The following is a 15,899-nucleotide window of genomic DNA, read 5'->3' as shown; positions in this document are numbered from 1 at the left end:
CAAACCCTTCTGCCACCTTGCCCTTTTACATCCAAAGCAGCCTTTTGGGACCACATCCTTCCACATACAGAGGGCAGACTGTTATTTGACCAAGACAAAACAACCGAAACCCACAAGATGGTTTCATGCAGATTCCTCTTCTGTCTGCATCACTCTCTAGTTTCATGCATTCATTCATCTGCAGCTGCCTCCTCTCATCTTCGAGGCTACATCAAGGCTTCCTGCTGCCAGGCTGGGGCAAGACATCTTGGCTCAGACATCCTGGAGGCAGAATGAAGGCACCCATGAGTGATTGAATGTAACAGATAGATGGACTAAGTGCTCATTAACAATACGTGTCCCTGTGAAAAATCTGGTGCCCCAGGCCAACTGTCCATTTGGCCCAACCCCAGCATTTAACAGTTGCTCAAAAATATTTGTATTCCATTATAGTCAATTTTTCCCACATATTTACTGTAAAGGATTGCCATAATGAGTTCCAGCTTTTGAACTAGACTGACCTATCTTGTCAAAATTAGATCCATGTCAGTAGAAGCTGGAGACTTGTGAAAAGTATGTGTGAAGCCTGCTGCACATGATGTATTTCAACACAACTTTTTTCCCTCCCCATGTAGCCCAACCCATGTCTGATGAACTCAGTATATTCTGAGGATATTCTGAGGAGTGTGTGTGAGTGAACAGCAACAGAACATGAGGATGGCATGCTGAGATACAAACCATTGTTTTTCTATTAAAATATGCCTTTTCTTACCTTCACCAGGTACACATACAGTACTACAGAGTAGAGTGTTTCAATCCTTCACCTATTAATGTTTCTTATACCTTGTTTCAGGGGAAAAAAATAAGCCTAAAAATGAGCCATGCTATTGTCCTATTTCTTTAAGGTGTTATTTTCTAGAGAATAACTAACAATAAACAAAAGACTGGGGGCTGGCTTGCCAGCTAGCCAAATTAATTACACAAAATGACTAAGACTCTAAGACTGCTATAGCTTCAGAAAATACAAGCAGTGATCAATTATGTGTGAATTTCCAAGCATTTTTTATAGATCTGCACAGAATACATGAGTATAATTCTGTCAGACTTCCATCTCTCAAATCAGTTTTTTTCCTCTCAGGCTCTGGGAATAGATTTTGTCATGTGTAAACTTAAGAAATTCATTGTAAAGGCATGTCCTTCAGACAGCATTTGTCTCATCCTACCTATTCTAGACACTGATGAGAAGCACTGGCCTTGTTGCCAGCTGCTCAGAAGGCTGTTCCCCTCCCGGTCTTGTGTACGTGGTCTTTCTACTACTCCCATTCCATGCATGTCAGACTCTCTCATCCTCCCTGCAGGAGGAGACAATGTAAAACTTCCAGTTTTATTTTCTGTGATTATGCTGGGAAAAGCAAGCTGAAAAAGGGAAGGTTGTGATGTTTGAGGTATTTCTTGCTTAGTGTATGTGCTCAGAGGCTCCAACAGCAGTTTCTGGTGATCCTCACAGCCCTGTTTCCTGCATAGTCTGGCTTCCTGCTGATGGAGAAACTGGGAGGAACCCCTCAACCACGATATTCCTCCTGAAGCTTCAGGCAATTTTTTTATCTGCTTGTACTCAGTATTAACAGACTGTAAGTCAATATTTACTGGAAAACCGTGCAAGGAGCAGAGGTTGATGTTCTTTTAATATTTCAAGATATTCTAATTAGCATAAAGAAGCTGATAAAAGTCACAAGATGAAATTTTATTTCAGACACAGGTATTTAATCTCTAATAAATTCTGCTTGGGTCCATTTTATGGTAGCAGATGCCAATACAAGGGGGAATACTACTAGATTTCTATTAAAGCTACACAGATAGCTTTAACAACTTCCTCAGGATGTGGTCCCTTGCTCCATAGAGGAGGGCACAGAGTGGCTCAAGTGCCTGCTTTCCAGGGTGAGTCACTCTAAAGCCAGCAGGTTATTTCCATGTGTCATAGCAGTCCAGGTCTCTTGTGAGCTCTTCGTGATGCCCTTGCAGCCTTAAAACCTAGGGTCTCTTTGTTTGAGAAATCATTCCCCCCAGAACCATACACAGGTTTCATCTCAGAGGGGAATGTGGACAGAAGTGAAAGTCAGAACATGAGTTACCTGCAGTTATCTCACGGACTAAAGTTGTCCCAGGTCAACTGTGTTTGAGCCAAAAAAAAATCACAGAAATTTTGATTTAAAAGAAATAAAAAAGAGGAAAGTTAAAAGTTCACATTTAGAGCATTGACAGAGTTTTCAGGGACAGTGTCAAATTTCTACATTTTCTCCATTATTCACAAGCCTTCTTGTAAAATGTTATCTGTGTTGGGTTTTATGATGGTACCTGCTTACTATAAATACTGTGTATAAGCAAATGCTAATTTCATTTCATAATTTCTTTACTTTGAGCAATTTTTTCTGATTTGAGCCAAAATTATTTTATAAGAAACTTTAAGCTCTACAAAAAAGATACCTTGATGGCAGGTTGGCCCTTTCAAGACTCTATAATATTAGGTAACAGTAAATATTAAAATACAGTCTTGTATGAAGCGTTTTCCCCAGAAACTTCATTTTTTGTGTATGACCAACTCTTCTGAAGCTGATTTCTACCACTTTTTCAAAACAATTGTACCCTTGTCCTGTTTATCATTCCATTTATTCCACTCCTATTTTTCTTATATGTACAATAAATGCTAACATCAGACATTAAATTAAAAAATATGACAACAGTTTAAACTAAAAATCTGTGAATAACAATCAAACAAAAAATTATAAAGCAGAAGAAAACATAACCTGGTATTTATTTTATTGATGTAAAATAAAAAATAGTCAGAAATCCCTCCATCATCCCAGCTGCACGCATCCTGGAGGACACCACCCTGACAGCCACCTCCTCCCTAGTCATGTCTCAGGGCTGTGCCACCTTGCAGACAAGCATAATCCACGCTGCTTATGGTTAGGTCAGCATTTGGGTCTTTAGTGACAGCTGAGGCCAAGTGGGCAGCTGGAATGGGCACACTAACAGTTTCCACTTCAGAGGCAAAATGTGGGTAGTTTTTGGTTTTTTGGTTTTTTCTTTTTTTTAAGGTAAGTTAATTTTTAAACATGTATATATGTAATTATGTGGCTCTCCTTATTTTTGCAAATAGTCAGCTAATATGGGAATTCAGCACACAAGGTTTTGTATTTTATCTCAGAACTCTCTCCACATATCCTGCTATCACAGACCTTAGGCAACTAGAAGAAACAGAAAAGAAATTAAAGTAAATAATCAGAAGATTGTATGACATTAATTTTTATTTAAAATACACTTTGTAGATATTCCTTAGAGAGCTCTCCAGAGTATCTTGTCATATTGTGAGATTTTCTAAGCACTGGTAGATTTCTAATGACTGATAGAGAGTAATATTACTTTCCAAGTGATCAGTGTGGTTTCCTTTCATCTTTGAGTTTCTAGGAAAGAAACCCCTAATTTAAAGTCTAATATCTTTCTTCTGTTCCCATACACAGCAGATGGCACATGCAACTACATCCTACTTTCTAATTCCTATGTGACATTTATTATTCATCAGAAAGGAAGTTAAAAAATATTATCTTTGCAGCTTCTGCTTTGGCTGGCCATATAAATTAGACAAAATATTGCTTAAAAGAAATTATATTTGAAAGCATAAAAACTATTAAAAGTATAGCATAGGGACCACCCAGTGGGGCAGCAGCTGCCAAAGCATAGTTCAATGAAGAAAGCACAGTTTGTCAAAACAAAGTTGTTGACAATATTGTCTGCTATATATTTTTACATTCATCTATGATGTTTCTTCATATAGTAAGAAGGAAATTGGAGAAAGTTCAAGTATCAGTGATCATATATTCAAATTCACCCAACTTTTCCTTTATTTGAGGTCTCAGGATCATTTTATGTGGCTTTACAGTAGTTCTTATTACTGCCTCTTTCCAAACTGCAGGCAAGGTTTAAATAATAATGCCTGTAAATATAAATTAAAAGGAAAATATTGTTATTCAATTAAGTAAAAATCTGTATTTTTAAGTAGGCATGATATAGTACATCAGACATAAAAGGTGGAAGAGTCTTGGACAGCAAGGCAAATCATAAATTTTTGGCATTGAAAATAACTTTTTTCTCTAGTAAACGACTTAAGTTTTATTTTTAAATTATATTTTAAAAACAGCTAGATCTTTATCAACTCACAGGGTGAGTTGCAAGTTCATCCAACACTGACTTCCCTTTAGAAGTTGTGCCCCTGACCTAGAGTTTTGTATGCGTCCTAACCTGCTTCTGATGCTAATGATGGGAAAATAAAACAATTAAAAAAAAAAATTGCAATTCAGATTTGTCTCCTGGTTTTCAAAAAAAGAAAAAAAAAAAAAAAGAAAAGTAGATTTAATTTAGAATTTGGTGTTGTTTTAGTTTTCTACAATAGTAAGGTGCTTTGGACTATGCCTTCCTGCCTTGTCTGCTCAGCCTCTTGAGTAGAAAGAAATCAGTTCCATGGTAATGTGTTTTTTTAAATACAAAAACAAGTAACTGTGTAAAACATCTTACAAAATACCTGGCTTAGGGAAAGACAGTATTTCTTCTCAATCAATACTATTGTTAATGACTGCAGTCATCATAATTAAAAATATTTCCATGTGAGGTCTGTTTTTCTCTATTATAGAAGTTGCATGCATCTTGCTGCATACAAATAAGCATCTAAAGGGGATCAGTGCATGACTTAGCAGATTCAACATTCTTGAATTCAAGGAATATATGTACCAGTTAATCTTGCAATTACTCTTCACTGTACACCATTTCTCTGTGCAATCATAGATCCAAATTTCTTAATTATTGCTTTGATGTGTGTGATTGATAATTAAATTCCATTGGTTATAAACTTAGATGTGTTTAGCAGAGGTTACTCTAATGTGGCATTTTGTTCTGAATTACCTTGCAGAAAGTCAACCTGATAACAGCAAAAGAAGAATAGAAGAGAAGCTAAAAATATGCTTGCTTCCTAGTCACAATCTACTTTTATACATTTTCCTTTCTTTTTAACTTTGAAAGGATGCAGTTCCTGATTATATAATACCTTCCGTGATGCTTTTCAGTGGTCAACTTTTTAGGTAATCTGAATGTGGATGAAGCCAGGATCTTCAAGTCTTGGAGTCATGCTATTCCTCAAGAGGCTATTGGTCTTGTTAAGCCCTGTAAAACTTTCTGCCAGAATATAATTCCTCAAAAATAATCAGAGTAAGAGATAAAATGTGAATATGGCACCTTATGACCTCGAAAGTTGTTATATAAATGTGTGGAATTCTGGGACATCTTTCCAAAAGAGGTGTCTCTGCACAAGTAAACTTGAAAGGTTTGGAGTTACCCTTATGAGTTTTTTTTTCAAATGTAGGAATACAGCAATCAGGATGATCACATTGACCTATGTAATTCTGATGCTACCCAGGTCTTCACTCACTCTATCTTCACAGTGAATGAAGGGACCATTTATTTTATTTCATCTTAATTGATGCAATTTGAATTAATTTTCATGAGGCTTTTGAACGCTATTATTCAAAAATCTTGGAATATTTTTTTAAATTGGCAGCTATCTTAGTAGTATAATGTTTGGGGATTTTTTAATTTTCAAAGTAATGTTAACCAGTAAGAATGCAGATTTCCAAACCTCAGACTTCAAGAATATACACCTTACATATAGTCCTTTAAAAGTTTATGTAGTAATAACAAATTATTAATGCTTTTTTACAAAAAGCAGTATGTGTTTTCAATTTGAATAACTTGGTTTTTTTCTACTTCTGTTTCCTTCCAGTTCCTAACTAGTTAGTGAAATAACTGAAATTTATTTTCTTCCCTATTAAAAAGCTACTGACAGATGGATTAAGATGATCATACTCTTCAAAGCTCCTGAAAGTAATTTGTCTTTGAGAGATGGAAAATAAAACAGTAATTATTAGTCCAAGGATTTTGTAGGTTAATCTAATTAAGAATCCAGACTTCTTATGTCTTGGTTGGAGTCTATCCTAATAGCAAAGTAATTTATAGTTCATTTCACTGGAATTTTTTTTGCCATCTGCCTATAGAAAAAAAAAATAGTAAAAAGATTTCTATAGTACCTACAGCTTGCATCACACTTCCACTCTACATCATATTTTTGCTACTACATCCAGATGGGCTGCTCATTTGCTATGTAGTTAATAATATTCTTCAGGCTTCATCATAGTGAGGGAAAAACATTTGTAGTATATCTTGCAATTTTTAGATGAATTGTTTTGATTTGACAGATTGATCTTGTCCTTTCCCCTCATGAACTTCCTTCTTTTCCCCAACTTTCCTTATATCACTTTCTAATATGGTACCTCAGATACTACTGTCACTCATTGTCTGATAGAAATCCTGAGAGATATTACTGAAAAAAATGCAATATTTCATGTCTTTATTTCCAGAATATTAAAATTCTTAGTTTTATTGTTGTTTATGCATATTATTTTCTTACTAAATTTGATTGATTTCAAGATTATTTAGCTTACTTATGGTCAACTGTGTTACTTCCAAAAAATTTTCATCTGCTTGGTAAAAACTGACCTCTTATTTAATATTTTCAAATACTTTGGTTTTGAAAATTTAGGATAAAAAAGGATTTAGTAATTTCCTGTAAAGCCTACCCTATGAATGTTCTTCAGAGCTGGGTCAAATAAACCACTTTTAATTTGGTTCCATTTGTTTTGGACCATAACTTTCATTAAAAATTATTCAGTAAATCTTTTGGTGAAGGAAATATTTCCCATGCATATATGTTTGGATTTTTTCTCAGCTTGCCTGTACATTTTCTACTCATCAGATTTCATTCTAATGATGGGTAGGGGGCAGTCTAAATATTGTTCTTTTATCCACTGATGATAGGCTGAGAATTGAACATGCTGATAAAAATTCCTTCATCTGTTTTTGAAGGCTTAAAAATCTCCAATTGAACTAGGCTAAACAGAGCATAGGAAAAATATCTGCATTTGATTATAAGAAATCTGTCTTCACATCTCCTTTAGTATGATGCCATTCTTTGTTTTTAGTCCTATGCAAAGGAAAGGAAAAGCCTTGTTTAACTCTTCAAAGGTAACTATTACCACCAAGTAATAAATTAGGCTTTTAATGCTTGAAAGATAGAAAAAAATCTAAATTTTTGGTATTTCACAGCTTCCACAGAATGTTTCTTTATTTAAACAAAGCCTAGTCTCGCCAATGGACCCAATTTTATCTACAAATACTGGCATTCACTTGTGGGTAGCAAAGATTTACTAGATGTTTATGGTTCTTTTCATTTTACCCTTTGTTTTTCCCATCTAAATTTAATAGTAAAGTGCTTTAGCCACAGAGATCCTTAAAGAGTTCCTTAGCCCCTAAATTCATTGGCATGTAGGCACAAAAAAATCAAGACAAAATGGATATTACCATTCAAACAAAAATGATCTTCAGTTTACAGCTATTGTAAGTTCTGCTTCCTGGAAAGTATTCACTTTAGAAAACATGTGTTCAAAATTGGTTTTGGATTGTTTTATATGCTCTGTATTTCTAGAAATACAGCTCTTTGAAAAATGCTAATTTAATTGAAAAAAGCTCTCTGAAGCACATGTACACTAAGTACCTTCTAAGTCTAATTGGAGTGCAATGGCTCAAAGCAATGTCCTTCCTGTGCTGGTGCAGTGCTCTGCAGCCACAGATGCAGATCTGCACTCAGGCAGATGGAGCTCTGAACAAAAAGCTGCCTTCCAAATCCATTGTTTTTTGTCCCCATAATAAATATTCACAGAGAGGAAAAATCTATTGAAATGAAATTAAATAGTTTCACAGGATTTTGTCTTTCTATCCCAGCAATAATCTGGCCTTTTTGTTGAGGGTTTATTGTTCTCAAACATAATTCTATATGATTCCCATGCAGATGAAACCCTAACACAGATGATAATTTAAAACTCTCCTTATTATTCCTCATAAGAACTTCAATAAATCATTATAGTGTTATCATTATTCCGACTTGTTTTGACAAGGCTACAACCTTCATGTTTCGAAATGAGTTAGGTCTGAATTTATCTAAGCCCAGGGTACTTTATGTGTTCTGAAAATGTCATGAAATTTTCACTGCCATATATCTTCATAGTGCTAATTTACCGCCAGAACCATATGTTTCTAATCTTAGATTACAGCTGTATAAAACACTCAAAATTGTGTTCATTAAAAGTATGCCTGTGGTTAGGTCAGCCTATCTATATTTATTTTAGGTATGAGGTAGAGTTTTTTATTCTATTGCTAGTCATTTAGTGGGGACTTTGGGACATGCAGGAATGGAACAGAGGAACTGAGAATAAAAGCAAATGTGAGTACAAGATATTGTTTTTGTCCATGAAGGAAAGTTCATATTTTTATTCAATTTTTAAACCATTTTTATGGTTTTTTATGCATTGAACATTTGCTCAATCCCAAAATATAACTTCAATGTTGGCATGGAAAGAAAATGCCAAAGGTGGTGCTTCGAACTGTGCATTGCTTTTCATAAATATTCAGGGTTATGGTTTTTGTTCTTTTCAGGAAGTTGGAGAAAAATACTGTCAAGTACATGATAGCATCCAAAAGAAAAACATCTGGGAAAAAAAGCGCATTTTGAACCTGTGAGCTTTTTGTTGTCAGTCCTACTCTCAAAATGGGGCATGAAGTAAAAAGATATTTGCATAGACACTGTTATATTTAAGAACCTTATTTGGAGGGCATTCCAGTGTATTGTGTGTTATGAGAAATGCCATGCAGTAATGTTAATTTATTTTTGGTGTTGTTGTTTAAGTTAAATAGATACATAAAACTTACATGAGTTGTTGGCACGCAAGTTATTGCTTCCTGGGGACAGCAGCAAGTTACTGAAACCTTTTTGAAATGATGTCATGATTTTTTGTAATTGAATATGCATATTTTACATGTTGGAGGCTGAAACACACTTTTTTTGGCAGGATCTTTCAACAGATGCACATGCTGGGGCCCTATTCTAGGAGGTCTTACAGCATACGTAAGTCAATATTTGTGCATAATTTATAAAACTGAGCAGTAGAACATGGCTTTTCCATCAAATTTACATGATCATATTTCCCTCGCTTTGTTTTTTGCTTAACAGGATGTTAAAACCTCAAAGACATTGAAAAAAAAATATAATGTAGGATGAGAAACTAGACATTATTAGCTAATTCTAGTAGAAACTGACTTTTTCTGAAGGAAAAGTACAAATGAAAAACAGAAACAAAGGGGAGTATTGAAAAACTTGTAATTAGTCTTTCAATCCATACTCTCAAGTCTCTGAATGTTTCTCTTTAATTAGTCTGTCTTTCAATTTCTTTCAGGTTTTGATGAAAGAGATAAGCATAGGCAAGGCTATACTGAACAGAAACCATTTTTGAAACATGTCTGAGGTGTTCATAATATTAGTTAGAGTTGTCTGTGTATCTTGTAGTTTTTTATATTATCTTTGTTCAATTCAGCCAAAAGAAAGGGAAGACACAATAAACATTCTTGTGCAGAAAATGAATTGCTGTGTCTCAAACATGATGATATAGTCACTGAATTCTACCAGCTAGTCTCTGCTACTGCCATATTGATTAGAAATCCATTGAAAAAAAATCATGTGCTTAATATATCATCAGCCATTTTCTATACAGAGCAAAACTTAAATAGATATTAAGGTAAACATTGATTGAATCTTTTGACTTATTGCCAAATATCAATAATGAAAATATACTATACAAAGTAAATAAAAGAGAATAAATAAATAGCTCAGAGGATACTCATGCTTTGATTCATTTCCTGTATTTTTATAAGACAAGAATAAGAGTAATATGCTGCTGATCAGAGAATCAATATATATTATAATGAATATCATCTCTATCCAGTATTTCAGGTATATCCAATGAACACTTGTTACAGAATGGTTTGCATATTCCTAAGTACCAGGTTAAGAGGTTTGGAACTATTATTGTAAAAGATAAACCTGAACAGTGATTGTTGTAATTAGAATGTGTTTTATTAATGACTGACAAATTATACCAATAGAGTATCTTTTCAGAAACATTCTGATATAAAAAACCAATAAGCTCTTATAAGAATCACTCATTTTAATGTCTTTTAAGAGACATTAGGTCAGATTTAAAAGACCATTAAGTCAGATATAAAAGACAGGAATCAGACCAGCAAAGTTGCTGGCACAGCTCTGTGAATGTGCACACTCACAGACTTTAGTGTTCTGGTTGTGCTTTTTCTTTTTATCTTTCTTCTTTTTTTTTCCTTTTTTTCCTTTTTTTTTTTTTTTTTTTTTTTTTTTTTTTTAAAGAAAAATTGCGATTGCTCCTCTGAGCTCCTGAGTCCAATATTCATTCCTGTGGATTTCTCTCCACCAACGAGGATTGGTTTTTGTTTTTTGTTTTTTTTTTTTTTTTTTTTTTTTTTTTTTTTTTTTTTTTTTTTTTTTTTTTTTTTTTTTTTTTTTTTTTTTTTTTTTGGCAAGTCTTCTCATTATAGGCAAAGATGATGTCACATCAGTGATTTTTCATTTCCTTACCATACCACTGAGTATATGTTTCATCTCACAAAATTTCCAGGTTTATGGGAAAATTTTAATGAAGCTTCTAGAATGTGCTGGCTTTTTTTTAACCATGATGGCAGCATGTAATTGATTATTTACTAGTTAGAAAAGTAGGTTGAGGGGGGAAAAATTAAAATCCAATCCTAGTCTGCGATCAGATGCTCTCAGATGGCTTGAATTTATTTCCAATGAAGAAACAATGACAGAATGATGATCAAGTTCTGGAATTTCTCATTGCAGGAAGAATATTAATCAATACATTAACTACTGCTTTTTTATTACAGAAATCTGAGAGATGGATTATTCATTTCTTTCTGGAACAATAAAAATCTTGCAGTAAGTGTCCTATATTTTATGTCTTGTTACTTTTCCTTTTGGAACCATGAAACACTAAAATATTTTTTTTAAATACTGAAAAAAAATCAGTATTTACAAATTCAGAAAATTTCTTTTTTAGGTACTCTTTGTATTACCACAAATTTTTGAATGAGGAAGTAGCTTTTCTTTGCAGTGAAAAGACAATAAATCTATTTATTACTGCTGTTATTGAATAAAACTCTAAATATCAATCCATTTAGAGGTCAATGAAAATCATAACTGAACATAAGCATTGAACTGAACCTAAAAATTTTTCTTGCAAACTTGAATGGATATCCAGACCTTGTCACATGCAACCTAAGTCAATTGTTTAACTGAAAACTGAAAGAAAAAGAAATCTTAAATTTAAACTTAGATATATTTTTAGTATGGACATTCATTTATATAATTCTAGTTTTAGTTTAACCTTCATTTTATACATTGTATGGGAAAAAAAAAATTGGTAACAAAGATTTATTACTCCACAGATAACAAATGAACAACTATGACAGTATCCCAAGAAGTTCTTGCTGTTGCATGCTGATGAAAAACTATCCTGGTGAAACGCATGGCTGCCAATTATAGTGACTGTTTTCAGTGGCAGTTTAGATTCAGGCATGAATTTTCTAAAGAATAGTAGTAAATAATAATAAAGAATTTTCTAAAGAATAGTAAATAATCAGCTACAAGTCTTTAAGATTTGGCTCCTCTTACAGAAACCAAAGTGTTTTAACATGAGGAAAGTACACTAGGTCTTTTAACACCAGGTATTGTGCTGCTGTTACATTTTACCTATAGATGAGTTGATGTACTTAATGTCTCCAGATCACACTGCAAAAATCTGTGACTGTCAAGAATATAAACTAGTAGTTGTCACTAATTATAGCCACCAGACTTCATTCCCATTAGTCAAAAGATTTCATTACAGGAAAGATGTCTGGAGATGGGCACTAACAAATGGTTGTTTTCAAATAATTCTGTCTTGAAATAGCAGAATGAATAACTGGGAAAATAGACCAAGAATTAACTACAGCTATTGCACTCCGGCAACTTTTACTAGCATTCCACTGCAGACACCCCTCTTAATATCTTGCTTTCATAAATTTCAAATAAAAATATAATGATGTCAAAGGTATGGTGTTAGATCTGGCATCAAAAATATAGTTTACATATACAGTGACAAATTCCTTTATATAATAGAAAGAAATAGCTAAGAGCTCAGTTTTATCAAGTATATCACAGCACAACTAGAATAATGAGTCTAAGGACAATTTCTCAGTATGCAGATGTGATTAAATTGGGTGGAACATCAAGTAATGAGGAGTAATAAACTAGGACTTGAATCACTGAAGAAATATGCCTGAGCTCATTTATAGTAAATAGGTTTTGACAAAGACGGATGTTCTGTAAGGTGCTAAAAGGAAAGAACCTCATCTGTGGGAATGAAGCGTTGAAGAAGTCTTCCCATTTCAGACAGATAATCCACACTTCTGCCAGTACCCTATACAGCATACTTTACACATAAACAGCACTTTGTGTGTAAATATTGCTCCACAGCAACAGTAACATGACATGAAAAGACTGTGAAGCACCAAAATGAAGCCAAAAGAAAAGGAAGAAGAGAGAAAAAAAATTGAAAGGGTGGGGGGAAAACAGAAGTACAAAGTATTTTAAATTCTGTTGAAACCTTCAAAGCTAGATTCAAATACAGATTGAAGAGTTGTGCTTTAAATAGGAAAAGTCAATAGATGGAATACTCCATTCTTTCTGTGTTTAAATCCTTTTTAGTCTTTATAAAACTACTGAGTTCTGGTTTCTTTTTCAAGTTGAAAAATTTTGCTAAATGTTACCTTTGAAAATACAGCAGCTTTTCCCCTCATTTTCTCTTTTTTTTCTGCAGTTCCTTCATTGGAAATTCAAGTCTCAATAGAAATAGATTTTGGAACTTTAATAAAGATAGGTGTTTCAAACTTTAGCTGCTTGTCCAAAACTGAAACCAAAGTAGCCTAGAAAACGGATTGAAATAAACAGCCTGTACATACACACATGTACCACAGTATACTGGATTATGTGATTCTGTGTGCAATTGGTGACTGCTAGCCTGTGTGCCCTTTTTATTCACTCTGAGCTCTTCAGTCACTCCAGAAGACCTTTCTGTTCCTTTTTAATTACTCAGACTGTTTCTAACTGCAGTCCAATTCTACCTCTTTATTTACTACAGTCACCACCCTTGACCTGAATCCAACCCCAATTTAACAATTAGTTTTATCTTCAGAGTGAGCTATCTTAATCAGTTTCTCTCTCTCATCTCTTCAGCCTGATGTCTGAGCAATAAACACAAATGAAATCTAACGTTAAATCTGTGCCAATGCATCATTTTCCTGTACAGTACAGAGAGGTAATCAGATTCAGAAAAGGAGAGCTCTCATTTTTTCACATTCAGTGTTTTCTGCATGGTTCTGAAACAAACATTCATATATCCAGAAATGAAATTAAGTAACCAAGGGCTATCTGCAGTCTTAATCTTGTCAATGTGCATAATCCCCAAAATTATTGAAATGTAATTTAAAGCAGAAAAATGACATTTGTTTTCACATTCTATTTTTAAGGTCTTGATACTTGAATGTATCTGCTGCTTATTACAGCTATCAATATATCTGTGCACTGAGAAAGCAAACATTAGTGCCTCTGCCTATTGCAGTTGGTCATTGATGGAGTCAACTACAAACTGGATGTTTTTGAGATTTTCTATTTGTATCCATTCCTGGGAAAAGTCTGATGATATTTTAAGATGAAATACAACAAGTAGAAAAGAACTGATCTTCGTATCACCTATTGACCATAAAATGAGTGAAATGTCTGACAGAACAGACATTATGATCTCCTATTTGTTGTTCTTTCTATGCTGAATTAAAGTGACAGTTCTTTATGTTTCAGGTTGCCATTGTTAGAAAGTGGCTGCTGTATATGAAGTAATAGAGTGCACACAAATCCTGCCTGTCTCATTTTCTCTGTGCCTTTCAAAATAGCCTAATCTAGGAGGAGACTGATTTCTGTTTTGTCTCTGTCTCTGAAGTATCCCGTTTTCCCAAGGGAGGGGGAAGAATCAATATAATTTTCAAGATAAAAAACACAATGAAATCTAGTATATTATCTTATAAATTATTTTTTATATAATCATTGAAATTAAAGTTTACTTGAATATGGTGTTGCTTATGTAAAGTATAGAATTGACATCTATTGGTTTTTACCTTTTTTTCTTTTATATATTCTCTGCATCATTTACATATATATTTGAAGCTCTGTAGCTTATTATTGTATTTGTAGTTAGTTTTCTGAGTAGTTTTCCATGCCCTTTCCTAGGCAGGAAGGAAAAACAAATTCCAGAGCTCCAAGGCCCAGGAAGTACAAGGCCCCTATCCTATCTTTGTTCTCCCTGGGAACCAAGGCTGAGAACAACACTTTGACATCCATTCTCACGGACAAAGTACAGCTAATGCTGAAGGAGGGCTCCAGAGGAGGGGAATGGCCTGGGAGGGAATTGCATCATCACTTGTCCTCCTCATTGGTGCCTTTTATCAATTATGATAGTTTCCTAAAACCTATAAAAAAATGTATTCATACTGTGTGGGTAGGCTTTTGTGGACATTCATCCATAACTGCCCCAGGAGTTCCAATAAAGATCCACTTTTATATCCTACTGTACAAAATTAACTCAAGTTTCATTTCTAGGTTGAAAAAGGCATCACAATCACCAGATTTCATAGTAGTGCAATACTCTTAAACCTGTATTAAATTAAATTAAATGTAATTTAATAAAGACAGGAAAACTTTTATTTCCAGGAGTAAATACTCATTTGAAGTGAATATTATTAAATGGCCATGTATCTCACCACTATCTTTATAGTAATAAAATATTTCTTTTGGATTTCTGGCATGTCTCAGGAGGCCCAATACACTTCCAGAAAGGCAGTGTGAAGCAAATATGACCAATCACATTCTACTGTGAATATTAATGCCCTTTTCATCAAGAAATATCATAGTTATTGGGTTTCAGCAGGGATATTTTACTATCAGGCAAAATAAAATCTCCATTTTAGAATTAATATAAATTTGGGCAAACAGGTCTTGAAGGAGACATGAGCAAAAAAAAAATTAACTCAGCTATTTTAATGCTGTGCTAATACTGGTACAGCTTTTGCCAAGTCTTTGTTTCCCTTTTTTTTTTTATCCAACTTTGTATTTCTTGGCTAACCTGATAAAAGCTAGACTGTTGAGATTGTCTTTTTTGCTGTTTTACATGTATCTAGTTTGCTTCTTTTATGTATAGACGCATATTTCTAACAGTAATTATCATTAGAAGCATTGATGTTTAACAGCATCTTATGGTATTTTCAAATTTCTCAGTCTTTTCTAATAAGCAAATGTATACAGTCAGAGGAAGCAGAAGACTACAATAATTCAAAATCATTATTTGAGTCAGAAGTAGTGCCAGTGACTCACTGTGTTGCCCTTACTTGTTTATGTTTGGGGTTCAGATAAATTAGCGATGGGGATGGGAGCCAAAGGAAGCCATAAGCTCTCCATTAAGAATCCTTTTTTCCTCCCCTCCAAATAAACAACATTTCATCATTCTATATTCAAAGAAATTAGGTCCAAAGAGTTCTATGATGAGCCATGGAATAACTGAAGTTGATAAAGAGACACTGATTTCTGTCAGCCAAAGATACAGAACCAAGGAGGGTTCATTAGCTGCAGAAAAGAAAGGAAGTGATGCAACTGGCCAAACACTGGTTATTTGAGCGCAGCACTCTGGCCATACCCTACCCATGGTCACTGGAGATAATAATTCAGAAGTTGTTTACAAACCTGAAAATACCCATAGTGTTCAGTTAGAAAATTAAATTGATCTTTCCCTGCCATACCTTCATTTTCT

Source organism: Pyrgilauda ruficollis, unplaced genomic scaffold, assembly GCF_017590135.1.
Source record: "Pyrgilauda ruficollis isolate IOZ18807 unplaced genomic scaffold, ASM1759013v1 scaffold1, whole genome shotgun sequence".
NCBI lineage: Eukaryota > Metazoa > Chordata > Aves > Passeriformes > Passeridae > Pyrgilauda > Pyrgilauda ruficollis.
The sequence above is the reverse complement of the archived record's forward strand: the minus strand, read 5'-3'. Positions refer to the sequence as shown.